This window comes from Sander lucioperca, chromosome 20 (genome assembly GCF_008315115.2).
Source record: "Sander lucioperca isolate FBNREF2018 chromosome 20, SLUC_FBN_1.2, whole genome shotgun sequence".
Taxonomy (NCBI): domain Eukaryota; kingdom Metazoa; phylum Chordata; class Actinopteri; order Perciformes; family Percidae; genus Sander; species Sander lucioperca.
In genome coordinates, this window is record NC_050192.1 from 9,639,114 (window position 1) to 9,658,024 (window position 18,911).

Below are 18,911 nucleotides of genomic sequence, written 5' to 3' on the forward strand. Positions count from 1 at the left end.
TTGTGTTTCAGTGTCTTCTCTCCCATTAGAACGTGATGGCCTTGGGTTTAATCATTCATATTGGCCTCTTGCTGCATTAAATATAAGTCTGGCCCTGCAGTAGAGGCTCTTCTGTCATGCTGGTGTTATTAGCAGTGACAGATTAGAGCAAAATTATCTTTCAACCAAAAGGCACATCCACAATAGCAAGGAAACCAAAACATGTCATGATTTATGTCTTTGTTAAATTACATAATGATTTTGATAAGGCAAGCCTAAAGTTAAAGGATCACTAAAGTCATTTCAAGTCATCCCGGCGAGGACATTGTTTGTACTAAATCTCATGGCAATCCATCCAATAGTTTTTGAGACATTTCCCTCAAAACCACAAAAGTTAAACTCATGGTGGCGCTAGCCGTAGTAGGACACACTGTCTGGAAACCATGAATGTTGAGATATTTGCCAAGATATTATTTATATATATATAATATTTGACCTGCTGTTGGTGCTAGGTAAAACGTCAGAGGATCACCAAATTTACTAGAGACTTTACTAACACAACATTTCATGGCAATCCATTAATTGTTGAGATATATCAGACTAGCGTTGGACCGACTGACCGACATTGCCATGACTGGAGCTATATGCACAAATGAATCAACATCTGAACACTTAATTAATAAAAATGTTCAGACTTAATGCCAAGCCCTGCTTATGTTTCTGCATCAGCATTGTCACAGTTGTACAGACGTTTTATAAGGGCAACTTGTTAGCATCAGCAGATTTTCCTGAAGTACTGTATCCTTTTGAATTCGAGCCAGGTTTACACACTAGTTGACAGTGTGTTATTACCCATAATAATAAGATAAGACTTTTTTTCTCCTGTTATTGGATACGGTGATAAGACTGAAGTCAGTGAGCATAAAATCAGGACACTCAGGCTGCCATATGCTGAGTGCTGCAGAAGAACATCGGGATGATCTCCCCAGAGGAGGAGGAGGCTTCAGAGAAATCTTAACAGAAATCTGTAAGTTGCAGAGACAAGTTGAAATAGTTAACGGAGGAGAAAATGTACCCTCTACATACCGGCCGAATGCATGTATTTGTGGCTTATATTTGCTGTCTTATATAAATGCGTACATAAAAAAATTGTGCATCAGTCTATATATATATATATATATATATATATATATATATATATATATATGCCTATTTCCTAGTCCAGAGTGTGTTGTGCGTGTACGTGGCCTTGAACATGAAAAAAGACAAACAGATTTGTGTGCAGCAAAATCCCGTCTGCTTCCTCTTCCTCCACAGGAGGCTCACTTCTCATTTTCATCACACATGGCAGCACATAAACTCAAGGTGAAAGTATCTTTAGTGGGGATGTAGCTGGGCCTGCAACTTCTAAAATTAAACTTGTATAAGTAATGAATAATGAATAGAGAAATAAAGTATGCTGCTCCAACACTCAGCTTGCAGGTGAGCGTTTTTTTTTCTTGTGCGAAAAATAGACCTGCCTGGAAAAACAGAGGACTTCTTTTAGGAGGAGAGTCATTCTGTGTAGCCGACCGTCTCTGCTCACAATGTTTCCGCTCATTGTTGTGGCTCTAAATGTTCCTATTTGCATTTTGCAGGAACACTTGTTCTGGCGAGAAATAATCTGACAACCAATAGGCTTCGTGTGGCTGGATTTAAGTAAAATACCAAAAGAGTTACACACACTGATAAGGTTTTCAAAAGGGATTATGAAGGGACACAGTAAAACAAATTACCATATAAAATGCCATATAACATATGCATTTGCATATGTATATTTATGTAAAGCAGAGTTTTGTCATCAGTATTGTAAACAACTTCTCTGATGGCTTCACTTTCCTCCAACCTCTAAGTCTGTCACTCACACTCCCTCTCCGCATATCAACTTTTCTCATCCTCATTCCTTTCATCCATTTTGTCAAGCTTTCTGTCATCCTCTCTGTCCAATCTACGTGCACGCACGCACACACACACACACAGCCTTCCTGCCACTATGTCCTTCACCAGGTAAGGAGATTGAGTGGTTCCAGCTGTCAACGTGACTGACGAGGCAGAGAAAAGCCCTGGATGCTGCCTCTCTCTCATCTCATCTTTCCATACGTCAGAAGATGAGACGGACGAGCGCAGCAGCCTCAATGCGTTCCAAACAGAATATAATCACGGTGCCTGCTGATGTCTCCTGCTCTCTCTAACAGGCTGGTACTTTAGTCTGATGTGAGTTCACGTCTGGTGTGTGTTGTTTATTTAGTGTATCGCCTGGACAACAACTTACAATACAAAATCGATTTGAATCGGGATGCATGAGAGTATTGGCTTCATTGTGCTTCTGGCTGCACAATTTCCATATGTGCAACATTTGCAACTGTGTGTCATTTTGCAGCACTGCAGGGATATGAAACGTACTATATTTATGCTGAGTATGTGTGAATATAGTGTGTTTTCGCATGCATCTGCTTTCTATTTATGTGTGTGTGTGTGTGTGTGTGTGTGTGTGTGTGTGTGTATAAGCACAAATCCTTTGTTTATTGGTGGAAGACATATTTAGATTATTTACTTAAAGGAGCAGTGTGTAGGATTTAGGAGGATGTATTGGAAGAAATCGACTATAATATTCACAAGTATGTTTTAATTAGTGTATAATCACCTGAAACTAAAGCCCGGAACCCTGACCCAAGTGCAGAGTGGCGGCCTCGCCCTGGCTGTCCTCCTCCGCCTCAGGGTAGCCAACTCATGGGGTATAAATATGTCAGTAAATTTAAGGAATAGCAGGCTTCGCTTATCCCGCGCAAATGCGCCACACAAAACTCAGATGTGGGGGGTTGAGTTCTAAATCAAACAAAGTCCCCAGATGATACTAATTCGGTGCGAATAGGGCTTAACAATCGTGTTTGTGTTTGCTTAGAATGAGCCCTTCATATCCACTTAAGTAGCGGGTACTCTTCCACCTATGTTGCACAGCCATGTTTCTACAGTAGCCCCAGAAGCGACAGACCAAACACTGGCTCGCAAGAGTGCTTTTCGCATTTTCACGTTACCTGATGGCCACCATAGGTTCTCCTACACACTTGGAAAGGGAGGGGTGAGCGGAGGGGTATTCAGTTGGTTGCAATCTGCAAACTCACTGCTAGATGCCACTAAATCCTCCACCCTGCCCCTTTAAGTAAAACCACCAATACAACAACGTAAAACACTCAATTGCAAAGTTCTGCATTAAGTAAAATTACAGAAGAAGTATCATCAAAATGTGCTTAAAGTATCAAAAGTACTCATTCTGCAAAAAATATCCCCATGATATAATATCATACCTTAGGTTTTCAATGCTGATGCATCAATTTTTCAGCAGCATGTTGCTGTTTTAGTAGGTAACAAAATGTGTTTGGCCATGTCCTCTAGATCGACATATAGAAATGTTTTCTGATCGACACCACTATCGGCAGGACAACATCATTTGTCTATGCCTAAAAAAGCTGGTTTGGTTCGGTTCAGATACAATTATGACTTGATTAGGTTTAGACATAAAACATCTTGGTTGGGTTTAGGGAGAGATCATTATTTGGGTTGAAATAAGTACTTTGTTAAGGTTAGGGGATTTTTATTGTTATGGTTACAATAGTCTAGCTTTGCCAGACCTTCAGGTCTAGCTTTGCCAGACCTTTAGGGATGGGAGAAAAATGTGAAATGGTTTATTGGCATTTCTTTAAACCAATCACAATCGTCCTGGGCTGTGCTAAGCTCCATACAGAGGCAAAATAGCCTCAGGAAGGAACTTGTTTTGGTGGAACATGTGTATGTTCAAAAGTAGTTTTAGTCATGCAACAGAAAACTCAGATTTGACAGATAGTCTATCTAGCTGTCTGGATTTACCATGCAGAGACCTGAGGAGCAGTTAACCATAGTCCTCATAAATCCACCAGAGTTTAAAATGCCAACACAAAGGAAGCCGAAGGCAACGGATAACCGGCCAGGATGAGTGAAATCCAGCGGAATTTCCATCGGCACCGGAGCAATCCCGGAAGTGGAACTTCGAGGATATAGACTATGGTTACAATAGAAAATACATGGTCAAGGTTATGAAATGATCGTGGTCATGTGTTAAGAAAAACGTTAACTGTCATTAGGAAGCAAGAAACAAACAGCTGTTTCCCATGTTTAAGTCCGATGTTTTGTTGAACCATACATCCACATCGTCCTCCCCCGTGACTCCTTCTCCTTCTTTGCTCCTGGCAAAATTACTACGGCCACTAGAGGACTTGAACGTGAACATATGTAATTCTGGGGCACTTGCTGTTAATACTGATGCTGTTTTTCTTGGGAGGACAGTCTCCTTTAAATGCAGTTTTGTCCATTGGTGTCCCAACCTTGGGGTCCTCCTCCTCGGTCACAAAGGAATGAGCATATTCCCCAAAATGTCTAACTATTCCTTTAAATATAAGAGGGAATAATTAAATGAATCATGATTTGAAATTTAGAAGGGCACATAAATATAAAAGAAAATATTACAATCCTAAATTCTTGTGGAGAAATATGTTTTCATATTTATTTTTATGCCAGTATCCAGCAGCCACTAGACGTACTATATCTTCTATATATTCAAAAACAAATGATGGGCTAAATAGACAGATGTCTACACTTAAGCTGTTTTCTATCTCAAAATGTATTCAACATCCAGGGCGAGTGGTTCCACTAGGAGGGAGGGTAAAATACTGATAATATTGAGCCCCAGCGCTGACTACAGCCACTGAGCAGTGTGTAAGGGTGATGACATCTGACAGGAAGACCACTGTCTGCAAGAGTTCCACTGATTGTGTCTTCAGTGTGAACTCAGTCGCTGTGGGCTGCTTCGACTTTCATTAACCTTGATTTTGCCGCATCATCACTGTGGAGGTGTGCAGCAGCAGAGATGAGATATCAGGCTGTGTGACTACTGGGATTCAAAGGGTCTTTCCTCTGGTGGACTGCAGCCAAAGAGTTACTGAAGAGGGCATTATGTGTAGAAAACCATATCAGCAGAAGTCATAGCAAATGAGATCCCTGAAGAAGCTGCTTACTGCCATGGTTTCTTGCTCGAGAAAGTAGTTTTGTTTCAATCTTTGACGTGTTTTTTCTCATATGGAAGAAGGATTTATTTGTTGCCAACAATAACTCTCAATATTCTTTCATTTTCTATATATATATATATATATATATATATATATATATATATATATATTTCTCGTACTACTCATAGAGAATTAATCAGTTCATCAAGCAGAACACAAGGGCAGACTGTAGAGCAGAAGCCTCTGCATAAATAAGCTATTTCTTTTTTCTGATGCATGCAGAGGGTAATGTATGGGGTGATATTGCTGAATACATGCAATACAAGTGTATTTGAAATTCATCACAATTTCTGCATCCAGGAAAAATATGACATAGTGCCAGGCGCAAGAAAAACACAGATACAACTGTCCTGACAGTTTTGCACCATTGCCATTTCTCTTTGGACTGTAAATCATTTTTATTCCAGTTCATTTAATAAGCTCTCAGCTGAAAAACCAACAGCCTGCTTCAAATTAGCATCAACAAGACTCTTTTTCTCTGTAATCATGAGGTCAAGTTGAGTAATTTTTCTTGACTGTTAGCGATCACAAAAAGTACATAACCTAATTTCCTTCTTCTCTTAATTAATCTATGGCCTAACCTCCTGTTAACCTCCCTGTGAACACACATTTACAGCAGTTCAGGATGAGACACTCCACTGACTTTCACTTTTTTGTGTCGCTTTTAAAATATATTATGCTGGTTGGCACAGTCAGTGCTACAATGCGAGTGTCTGTGTGTGCACTAAGGAGAGTGAACTGTCTACTGGGATATGTAGTAGTATGACGGTGAGGATATAAGTGTTGCATTAGGAATGAGAAGATGATGCAGAGTGTGACAGAGGCATAGAGCGTGATCTGGCGGAATTTCGGGAGGCACCTGAGCAATCCCGGAAGTGGAACGTCATGGATATAGACTATAGGAGTATTAAACCGTTGGTTAAATCAGTTGTATAATGTCTTCTGTGGCCCTACAGTAACGTTATAAAGTCTGAGAAAATAACCCTGGTAATCAACTCGAGACGTGAACGTTTAGGCAGGCTGGGTCTGGGTGCCGTTTGGGAATTGTAGGATCTGCCATTTTTGAAACTTGACCCATGAATTAAGGATATATTTTACTCTGCTACATCGACAATTTAAAAAGTGTTTTAGCTAACATCATTAATTTTCAAAAATGTGTTAAGTGAATCTACTTTATAACAAGATTAACAGTCTACAGCCATGCAGCTTTACTGATGTTAAGTAGGTTTAATGTTTACCATTTTGTTAACCATCTCAGTTTAGCATGTATTTGCTAATTAGCACTAAACACAAAGTACAGCTGAGGCCAATGTGAATGTCATAAATCAAATACCTGTGCTGTAAGTACTGGGCAGGAAAAGTCAGGGTATCAGTAGTCAGTGTGCGTCATCCTCTGGGCACCATGAATGTCTGTACAAGATTGGATGGCAATCCATTCAAGTATGATACAAAAAGGACATACCCTTAGAGAGAGAATAAAGGCCTAAAGTATAAAATAAATAGAACAGTATCTCTCTGGAGTCAGATACATCCGTCTGAGCCTCCTTTCATCAGCAGAACATATAGCTTGTCTTTGAGTTTCTGTTTTCCATGAGCACACATCTGCCGCACCATTGCTCCCACAAGAACCACCATCTTGTTTTAAAGCCGAGGACAGTGGAAGCATTTCACATGCTTTCTGCATATTGTGTAATCTCCAGAGAACAGGCAGCATGTTCTTGGCCATGGTGACTGAAGAAGCTTTTGTGTAGAATGGCTAACAAATATAGCCATGGCATGTTTAAATCATGAGAGAAACACTGGATGAGTCATATGGTTGACAGTATCTATGTCTTTTTTTTCCTTGAGGACAAGAAGTCAAAGCCTCTGCACTTGTGCGTGACTTAAAGCATGCTAGGGGAAAGATCATTTTGAAACAATCATAACATTGATTGGTCTAGAAAATGGTCTAAAATGTAATGAACTCTTGTTCAAAAACAGGAAGAATGAGGTAATAAAGTACTATTTGAATAGTTGAATAAAGATAAAATAAGCATGGAGTAACTTTACTACTTTACCAAACATGGCTAACTCTACTCTGTGAAATTCACCCTGAGCAGACATGCGGTAATGCATGCTATGTAGTATCCTCATTGTACTTTCTATTCACCTTGTGTGATCAATCCTGTGATGGATTGGTTATGGAGATGCCAATCAATACTGCTCTTACTTGGGCGGGACAGCACAGCTCATAAATAGCTCTATTTAGCCAAAAAGAAGCAAATAGACGAGAGGAAACCTGGCATAAAAGGGAAGTAGTTTGTAATTCTGTATTTGTATATGTAATCCATACATTCTGAGCACTGGGAGTTGACTGAAGAGGACTGAGATCAATGTTGACCAGCTTATGTCTCTGAAAAGCAGAGAATCAGCCTTCAGCTCCCATGCAGGCACTCGGTTCTTTTATGGAGTGCCAGTGATCGGTGTCACAGGGTGATCAAATAGAGGTGACTATTTTTGACTATTTTTAAAATTCTTCAAACCTGTATATTTATGTTTAAAATGAAATATAAAAAAACTGATTTACCTTATAGTTTTAGATATTATTTTGCCAACAATTCACTAAGTGAGACTATAAAACACAATCTGTCATCACGACTGTATGGGTCGATTATGCAAGCAGCTCATACCGATCGACAATTGAATAATAAAGTTTCTTGTTAGGCAGCGACCTTTCGTGGCTGTAGAAATTAAACCAAGAGCAAATGAGGAAGTGATGTGGCAAAGTGTAAGAGTGCCAAATTCTGCGTGAGGAGGTAGATTGAGTTGGTGGATGGGTCAAACAAACACAGTACACTCAGGAGACTGGCGTTTGTGTCCCATGTGAAACCAAAAGTCAACTGTCATTTTGAAAGTAACTGAGTTTTTCGGACCAATCCCTGATGTTTTACTAACTCCGAATAAGTATTTTTGTTGCCTAAACCTACCTGATTCGGTTTCACATCGTTTACTACATGTTTAAAACTTTGCCTGTTGCATTAAATATAATAGTCACATGATTACGGTCACATTATTATGCCACCATTGTGTAAAACGTTAGTATGTGTTGTGTTCTTTGGAAATCAACCTACAGTATAATGTTGTTAAGTTATGAGGATGTGTTGACAAAACAAGACATGGTGCACTCAGTTTCTTGCCTCCAGCTATAAAAGGGTAGGCTTTTATTAATCATGTTGAATTTTAAGACTAAACGAGGACAGACGCCCTAAAGGATTTAAGAACAAACTGCTTGCAAATACAGTACGCAAGTATACATCCAGAGACCATTATAACCACAGGCATTCCCATGCAATGTCAATGAAACATCTTTCCAGTAACAACAAAGCACAGGGTATAAAAACAGGTTGGGCTCGTGAAATATGCAAGAAGGGATTTCGAATTGAATCTCTTCAAAAGCCGATGCCCTGGGATGTGGATAAAATGGAGGGAGGTATAGAAAGAGGAAGAGGGAGAGAGACGGCAGCAGGGTAAATTGCATCGTAGATTCATAGTTGACACACTATAAGTATACAGACAGCTCACTACTCATGGGCAGGACTTCAAGGATGGGAAATGACATTCACAACATCATTCAATGTCACAGAACGCCATTTATAAATCTAGTTAGATATCATCCTTATCTGCTAAAAGATGCTTCTATACTACTATACTACTTTTGGAGACATGCCTGAATTATATTCACTGGCAATGTTTTTTTTTTTATGTATGAGGTCCTTAGAGGTGGGACTAAGTTATTGTTTTTTGTCACAACAAGTCTTGGCTTTAAAGTCCCAAATCCATGTCATTATGCACCAATTGTAATGCCATTTAAAGACAGACAATAATGTATACAGTAGTAATAGTGTATTAATATATAATTGTTATTTTCAGATTGTAAAAAAAAACAAAAAAAAAACAAGAGTATACAGCCACACCTAATTATCACTCAACACAAAAACAACTGAGGGTGATGGGAATAGTTTTGCAGGTATTTGGTCATAAACCAAAGTTCTAGACAAAAAACTAAATGTTGACCATGATGGTGCTAAATGAAAAGTCAGGGGATCACCACAGTTATTACAAATCAACAGTTGTTGAAATTTTTACTCACATGTACAAAAATGTGAACCTCGTGGTGGCACTAGAGGAAAAGGGTTAGGGAACACTGAAGTCACGACCGTTCATCGTCCGGGAACCACAAATGTCTCTCTACAAAATTTCACCTTACTCCATCCAAAAGGTGTCAGATATTTCAGTGTGGACCAAAGTGGTGGACCGTTCACATACATGGATCAAGACTGACTTGAGTCTGGTCTGTGTGACCCTGGAAGTTTTGCATTCTGTTGAGTTTTGTTTGTTGTTGCGACTAACGAACCACCCCATTAACAAATCTTTTGATAACTATGTATTTTTTAATACCACCCCTCACATCGCAATTACATATTCTGCTACTTTAGCACCACAGGCAGCGCCATTGATTGATCAATACACAGCACAGTTAGTTGTCGGGGCCATCGATTCTAACTAGCACAAACCTCAGTCAGAAAAAGGACCACTGAGTCAGGCAAACTAGACTAACAAATTTACCTAAACAACCTCTCTGCCCCTGCACCCTCTCTCTGTGATAGGGGATGGAGAGGGGAAATGGCAGTTTAAGGGGCATTCATTTTGGTCATTTTGTTAGCAAGGGGATGGCATCCCCCCCTCCAATTGCCTACTGGGTATTGGTTACTAACACATCCAAGTGCTTGAAGCTGCCTATGACCGTAAAACAGTTTGCACATTTGTTTAGTATGAACATTTAACATTGGCAGTTTTCATATTCAATAATATTGAAGATTTGGAAAGCACATTTAATAATAATTGTTTGAATGACATTATTCATTGCCTGAGCACTTTCTTGTCAGGAAGACCTCACAATGCCACGCACAGTGTGTCCAGTACGTAAAGCCTGCTTTAGACTGTCATTGTCTTTTGTCTTTTCTGACGCTTCTTTCCCTTATTCTTATTCACATCTTGTTACACATAAGAGTCACAATGCTATTTTTATACTTCCTGGCAAAAGCAGCTTTTTATGGGCGCCTAACAGAGAGGCAGAAAGAAAAAGATGTGTTCAAGAACAACAATGCCTGGAGAAAGGATTTGGCTGCTGCTTCGCCTCGTTGTAAGAGGAACAAACAATTGCGCTGTCCCCCTACCCTGATGATTTCACTAGCTAATTGCCTATTATGTGGCCTGTCAGGGGGAAATAACTGGGTTTTTTTCCTTATTTGTCTCATTTTCTTTTTTGTATCTGAAAATATCCTCCGGTTCCAACAGTTTTATCAACTCTCGGCTAAGTATTACCCAACTCTAAGCCGGCCTTCTATGATTGGTTATCTGCTCCAGGTAGGCAAGACCAGAGGCTGTTTTAAGCCACTGCAGTGTGAACATTGTTGCACGTAACTACATGCTAAAGGCAGTAAAATATGGCATTTTCACTGCCAGTGTTGTTAGAATTCTTCCCACATTACTCCTGAAACATTTGTGTAATGTAGTATTTGGTTTAAAAGCCTTTATCTATCTCTATTTTAGACTGTAGAAGTGCTGCTATATTCTATTAGTGTCCACTGCTAACTATAGTAGCTACATAGCTAACGGCAGTAAACAATGTCATCTTGGCTGCCAATGTTGTTAAATTCTCCCCAATTCCGGGTCGCATTACTGCTGAAACATGTCCGATTGGCTAGTGTTTGGTTCAGAAGCCTTTATCTGCGATTTTGACGGTAAAAAGTGCTGCTTCGTTCCACTACAATCTAACGTTAGCATAGTGCTAACTATTAAGTAGCTGCATGCTAACGTGAGATAGCTGTAATCTTGGCGGCCAATGCAGGTCATTTCTCCCTAAATTCTGGTCACTTTACTGCTGGGACATGTCCAGTTGTGTAGTATTTGGTTTAGAAGCCTTTTTTGAGGTGATTTTTCACGGTACAAAGTCCTGCTATATACTCCGTTGCAGTAGCTCCAGCTTCAACTAGCTAGTTAAACAAAACTGGAGCGCACTGGAGTTTAAATAATAATAATAAATTGAATTTCTATAGCGCTTTTCAAGGACTCAAAGTCGCTTAGAGACAGAGCGTCTCATACAGAAGGTGCATACAGGTGCAGCTTTATTATGAGAAAAATAAAGTTGTTGTTTTTTTTAACATGAAAGCATGTAAACATGTTCTAGTACAAACACAAAATACAAGTTTTATCCTGAAAATGCTATATAGTAGTTGAAAATGAAAGTGAAACATAACACCTAATAAGGCCACATAACGATGTAATTCTAAATTTGAGTTCTCTTAGGAAAGAGAAGTTTGGATAACAATTATTAATTTGAAATTAAGTTTTCAAAAGCTTTAAAGAACAGATATACATTGCCAACAATGTACACAACCACACAGATAGTTACAGTATGAGAAAGAAAGGGAGGAAGAGAAGGAACATGAGACAGTTCTTTATATTAAATTAAATCTTAATGTCCCACAAAAATCTTGAATGAACTTGAACAAGAGAAGTCATCTATATAGTCCTGTTCACATATTCCACAGTCAGTAAGGCAAGACCAAACTCCTTCCACAAGATTGAACTTTTGACAAAGATTGAACTATGTACCTCACTACAGTGCTTTCTTCTACTCACTTATTAAAGAAGACGAGCCACCCAGAGCAACCTCCCAGGAGCTACTTTATGTAATGTGGGCAAGCATGCACAGATAGATATTACACTTTCAAATGTATTGACATTTCTTTTGGAATTAGATTTATTCTGATTAAGGTGTTTATGTAACCCAATGAGCCCTTAGTAATATTAGTGGAATTAAAGCTCCATTTATTTACAGCAGTTATATGTACTATTTTTCAAGCCATTTCATAATAGAATGCCTTAAAAATCATAGTTGCCAAGGGAAAAAAATCATCATGTAGAGCCTTCATCATATTTTACATCTAATTGCGCTCCAACTGTCTTCATCGTTATTAAACCAGAACAAAACAAATGTTAAGGATGACTAATATTCACTTCTGCCACCTCAAAAAGGAACAAAAAGTGATGTTACTATTTAAAGTTACATAACATAGGTAGGGTAGGAATTTGGCATAAACAGCATTACTAATCTTGAAACCTATTTTTAGTTGAGTTCAGAGAATCAATGGCGATATTTCCCCAGTAAGCCACAGAAGCCATCCCCTCTCTCAGCCCCTGCATACATCTTGAGATGGTGTGCATGGGGCTTACAGTGTGAGCTACAAAACTACCTGTTCAGTACTGGACACCCTGGGAAGCCATGATGCTATTGTATCAGAGTTTACAGAAACACATAACATTGATTAAAGCATTAATCTGCTGTATTGTTTGTCCAAGTATGTTTTTCTATATATTTTTTGCCTGTGATATGTAGCTTTAGTTTCAGTCTTTTAGCATTATATCGTGCATGTAGCAATTAATGGCATACAGTATCTAAGACCCATTTGCTCTCATCATCACATTAGCCTAAACATTAAAAAGTCAGCTTGAGACGGGTCATCCCTATGTTCCCTCACCGATTTCCCCCCAAATTAGGCCCAGGGTCCCCTTAGCTCTATGTTTCCTAATTTCTATTAAATTTTCCCTGCATCAAAATTACACCCTGTGTTTCCTTAGCCCACATACATATAGGAAGTTGTGTGACTTTCATAGAGTGGTTAAATAGGTTGGGAGCTGGAAGTTGCTTAAGAATATCCATGGACTCACTGTGATATTTCAGAATGGGACGGTAAGAGGATGAAGCCTTCTCGGCAGCAGAAAAGATAGATTAACAAATGGAACAGAAAGGCTCACAGACATGTCATGGAAAATGAAAGTGAAACTGCTGAGCGTGGTGGTAGCGACAGCTGTGATATTAACATCGAACAAGATGCTGCGAGTGAGAAATTCCCCAGGTGTTGAGGAATGACTTGGCTGTATGCAGGATAAAGATGAGTTCTGAGAGGATTATCGATACTTTACTAAAACTGATTGTCTAAGAGATTATATCCAAAACAAACAGAGGAGAGACGAGTGGAGGGAATGGAAATATACCGTACCTCCAGAATGATTTAAATAGAAATGATAAAAGGCAGGATGAGATATGGAAATGGAAGATTGACTGTAGATTATAGCTCTTTTGAAGAGACAACTAGTGAGAAATGCTGCAAATGTAGACACAAGTAAGGAACAAATGTACAATTTGTCATAAAGCTAAGGTCCTGACTAAACTAATGGTGACCAAATGTTTTCATGAAATACTGCATTGATTGACTAATTTGCAGCTGCTAAGGAAACCAAAACAATGAGTTGAAACTGCAACTGTCATATTATGCAGAAACATAGTACAAAAGTAAATTTTGGGTTGATGGTAGAAACTTTAATTAACTCACGTATTGCATGTCAATTTTTTCCTCACATGTAATTTTTAATAGGGCATCAGGTTGCAACCGTTAGCTAGTTGCTGTCCACATAGATAAAACTAGATTGGTTATAAAAGTTGTTTATTACCATTAACACTGATAACAAGTCAGGTAAAGCAATATTTTAGTGTTTAATGTACTGGTGTCAGGGACAAAATCACTAATATAGCCTAAAGCTTCAAAATAGAAATAAATACTGGGAACAGCTAGCTAAATGCTCTGAGCAAGAAAATACAACACATCTTTGTGGAGCCATGTTTTTTCCCACATTAACTGAAACCGAGCTTGTCGTACACGACAAGAAAAGGCAGTTCTGATTCATGACTTCATAATTACATAACCATAATGAGTAGAAACGTACCGTCTTCTTCAGCTAAAAGCTAACACTCCCGTCGTCACAATGATGTCTTTGGTGTCTTTATAGCACTCACAGAAGGTTTTTTAATCCAGCCTTGAAATCCAGCCTGGAAATCCAGATCCATAAGATCGATAAACTTTATGTCCATAATTTATTAATTTTTGGCCATTTATCGCCGCTAGCTTTGATGCTAACACCATTTTGACTTTCCCATGATTCTTCTTTTTCTTCTTCTTCTTCTTCTTCTTCTTTATGGTTTATTGGCAGCAAGGGGGTAAGTGAACGTCTAGAAAGCATAGGTCCTATGGCGCCATTTTGATGCTACCTAGCGCTCACCCGCCGTTAGCATTCCCTTGACTGCCATTCATTTTGACGTCACTTTGACAGCGAATAACTTTACATCTGAAGCATTTAAAGACTTTGTTTGTCCATTGTTTATTTTTTAAGAAACACGACAATGTATAAAAGGCTCCATTACCTTGTATCTCACGTTATGGCTCCCTAGCAGTTTTTGTAAAAATAGGCTAACGATTGTGTCATAACACTGCGACTTACTGTCGCATAGTAGAGGAATTACCGTATAGTACAGGAGAAGCTCGCAGGCAGTTTCGACTTACATTAGCTGTTTAAGTTTAATTACTAATGTTAACTACCATTTTAGTTAGCAATAATTAGCCTGTGCCAATGTTATCTCCTTACATATACCTACGCTCTCCGTCTCTGCAAGATTGGGAATGATTGAGATTTCTCTTGGCACAGCTACCAGAAGACTTACAACTTTCAGACAGGTTGCTCACGTCACATTTACGTCGTCTCTCTCAGTTGGAGGCTGCGCAGTAACACTCAGCGCTCACCGGAAAAGTGCTTCTAATATCCTTCACTGGTCTCTGTCCAGAGCAACGGGATCTGTTGGTCCATTCTTATAAACTGTCTATGATTAGCAGTTGGCAAACCCAACTTAAAGGTGCATTACCGCCACCAACTGGACTGGAGTGTGAACGAGAGATAAATGCAGAAAAAAAAAAAACTAAATTCTCTTTACTAAATCAATTTCTTTTAGAAACGTAATAATATTGTGATATACATTGCCTGCTATTTTCCCCAAAAGGTGTGAAGAAAAAAAAAAGAAGGTGTGGAAGTCTGCCTTACGAAGTGTCTGAAAAGGTGCTCTCTCTGGGTATTATATTCCTTGCAATGAATTACAATGTGTTTAACAGTTCCTGGCTGTTCCCATGATGCTCTGGCAGATCATTCTGACCAATCAAAAGCTTGTTTATGTATTGTCAACGAAATCCAAGGAACGAAATCTTCACCTATATAGTGAAGAGGAATCACCCCAGAATAGTTAGATATTACCAAAAACCGTCTATACATAACCGTTCTAAACCGTTCTAAAGAGAAACATGGCATTACTGTTTTGAGTTTTGACATATGTCTGGGCCTTTTTTGAAGAAATGTAAATAGTTTTTCCACTGTATGTTATAATGTTCATTATAATGATGACTCCCAAGACATAGAAGAACTGTTGTAACCAACAAAAATGCTGGTTTAGCATTGCTGTGTGTGTGATATCAATAAATATGGCATTACTATTTGGGTATTGGCATAAGTGAATGTCATGAGGGCAAAAGCATCTGGACCATAAGTTGTCAAAAACACCTTACCTAAGACTTAATGCTCATGAACACACCGAAGTCGGAAGAATGACTTCCCAACTTGCGAAATGGGACCATCTGAGGAGCATATGAATGCAAATATACTGATAAAAAACAGGTTTACAAACCCTGGTCTCTAATATCATTATGCCCACTAACCCTTTTATTTTGCTGTGCTATAACATCACACTTCTTCCTGCTTCAGCACACAGGACATTTAAACAACAAACGACTGATGCTGTCAATTTTTCTGGAGGAGACAGTCTCCAAATTACGTCCACAGACTTACAGTGTGAAGCAATTCATTTCCGTTCATACAGGGTTTATTTGTCACCAGCGCTAAGCGCTACAAAAGAAAAAATCGTGAGAGTAGGTTGTTTATTGTGATGACGGAGCCAAGGCAGAAAAGGCATGGTCTGGCATCGTGCTCACTACTCACCCGTTGGCACGTTCTCCATTATCTGTTAGTATTCTCACACACACACACACATGCACACACTCATATACTCCAAATCAGTCTCCCCTCATCGGTGAAATTGCTTTCAAGGGAAGGGTAAAAAATAATGTTTCACTGTGTTCATTCTACAGCAAAAAAATAAAGTTAAGCCAGGAGGTGGGCAGCGTTGTGTTTCCATTGACTCTCCACTAGAAAGCGGTGAGATAGCTATGCCATCAACGAGCCAATAAGAGCGGGAGTAAATTCGATTACATCTCAGTGAAATGTGAAAGGTTTTTCTTCCAGAGTGAGAGCCTGTCCACGCCCTTCACGTTTAATCTTTTCTCTGACATTGGTCCTCTTTGGAGGTGATGTGGGCCACAACCAGTGTGGTTGGCAATGTCAAAGCAGGTCTATCTCATAATGGGCTTAGTGGGCTACTGTAGAAGCAAACCAATGGTGCGTTTTATGCTTACCAAATGGGGTGAAAGAGTGGAATCAAAAAGAGAAGGTTACCTGGTCTCCAATAATAAGTCTGACTTCACCAACAATGCCCTTAACACTATAGGGTCAAAACTAAGTTCTACGAGAAGCTAGATTAACTTTGAATGATCATGAGTCACTGAGACTGAGACACTGTTTTCAGCTTCTTTTTCTTTCTTTTTGTTCAAGGTCTCTGAAAATCTTGAAGGTTTCTGCATTGTTTTGTTGAACATAAAAGTGGAAAAAATTATTTATTTTTCGGACTGGAACCGCTGTGTCTCTTTAAACAAGTAACTCGTTTTGACCACCCATCACCTCTTCAAAACAATGCTTGAACTGACAGGGAATGACACAGCTTGACATACAAACTGCAAAGATGACTCACACACACAGTTGAAGTCATGGTAACGGCTGCACACTGTGCACAAAAGCATGACAAAGTAAAAAGGGATGCTCTATGAAACATTTTTTTTCATCAGCGTTCAGTCTGAAAGTGGCTCGTTCATTCTAGTAAAATGGAAACACAAAAAGCTAATTATTTAGCAGATATGTCTTCTTTTTAATGAATAAATAACTCCTCATTTCTAATACTGACCACACATTATTAAAACAGAAAGATATATCGTACATAAGGAAGTTAGTGTGTCTTTTTACCGGATGGAAGTATCTACATCATTAAATCTCCCTCTCCAATCTAAACCTCAACCTTTCTCCCTTCACTCCCCCTCACTCGCCTCCTCGTCATTCCCCGTCTCTCATTAAAGTGAGCGAGGCGACTGCAGCTTCAGGTCGCCCTGTCAGCAGTTTTTCGTATCCTCCTCCACCTCCTCCTCTCCACTCATTTCCTTGTTGATCTACTGTCGTGAGGCTGTCGGAGAGCTGTCAGGACAAGGACTCTACCTGGTGATGTACGCTGAACCTGACAGTGTCACCCACACCCGGGACACCTAATGTCCCTTCACAGGGAACAGTAGGGAACAACCTGTACCCTTTGGATCGCTACTTGGTTCAGTGTGTGCGTGACTTGGAGGTGAGGCAGGTGTGCAGAATACATGCAACACATATTTCCCCCTTTCTGTCTCTGTTAATACCTGCCCTCTGTATGTGAATCTCTCACTCTCTCATGCTCCTGCAGGTTTTTATTCATATGTTGTACTTGCTTGTGGCATGGATTCATTTAAACACACAGTAATGATTTGGCACTAACAGGAAACCCAGATGTACAAAATTGCACCTAGCTGCGCAAAGGCAATACACAATCATGGCTGTGTTGGAGCGGAGCTCTAAGATTCAGCCATCAAAGATTTGACACAACTAGCCGAAAACCCTAGCTTTTTTTTTTACTGTGGAGGCATCATACCTTTTTTTTTTGGCTCAGATACATAGGGTTAAATATGTAGCTGAACCATTGAAATAACTAAATGTGCCTTCTAAATTTGGCACACTTTATGTTTCACAAGATAGGCTACTTTGTCCAAATACTGAAGGTCAAACTATAAAGTTGATAACCTTAAGTTATTGATATGAATAAAAGTTTAAATGGGAGAATGCATGAGTTTTTCCTCATCAACAATCTTTGGCTGAATACAGACATTGACTTGCAGAGAGCACACAAACCAGACAACAGATACGTTTTATTTTGGACTGTCATCAACATACTCACAGAATTAACGCTCTGATTGATAACGGCTGATTCATCAATCACATTGTACTTTTGCTTCGCAGTAATTAATTAGAGCAGCAAATCCGAATGTCAGGGGGAAATTAGGGTTGTGAAAACGAACCCATAGGCTATAAACCAGAGAGTCAGATATTTGGCAATGGTCATACACAACCACAGAATAAACTCAAATTCATCAAGAAATTTAGAAAAACGTGTCCATTAAGTTAAGTAAAGTTAACAAGAGTAGCGGTCAACACAAGGCATGTAATATTAGCATTAGTAGCTATTGCTATTTCCAATTGAGCTACTCCTCATATTTACTGAAGCCATGTGCTGTTTTATTTACAGGAGCATGAAATCACACATTATTTTTCAGAAGGATGTCACACAAAAAAACACTCAGCACTCCTGCGGAAAGTGATTCACACATGATAAAGTTGTGCATAATTTGTATTTAAAAGGTCAGCCAGAGCCTCAGATTTTCTACACTCTTAGTATCTCTTCTGTTAGCTGCTGCCAAAATGAAGCAGATTGTTAATTCTACCCTCCATTTGAACCCACATGAGATTTACAGCTCACACTATGCCCTCTTTACTACCTCTGCAGCGGATGGGTAAGGCAGCTGAGGGCACCAGATGCCTGCTTTTCGGCCATTTGGCTCTAGTTTTCTCTCCATAACAAGGCGTGCTGTAACACATTTGCACTGGCTGACATGATGAGGGTGAAAGGGA

General features: G+C 39.3%; 1 protein-coding gene across 3 annotated transcripts in view; it reads right to left on the reverse strand.

The window, feature by feature from the left end:
• iqsec3a (IQ motif and Sec7 domain ArfGEF 3a) overlaps positions 1-18,911 on the reverse strand; it is a 106,598-nt gene that overhangs the window by 56,034 nt on the left and 31,653 nt on the right. The gene's annotated exons all lie outside the window — the stretch shown is intronic.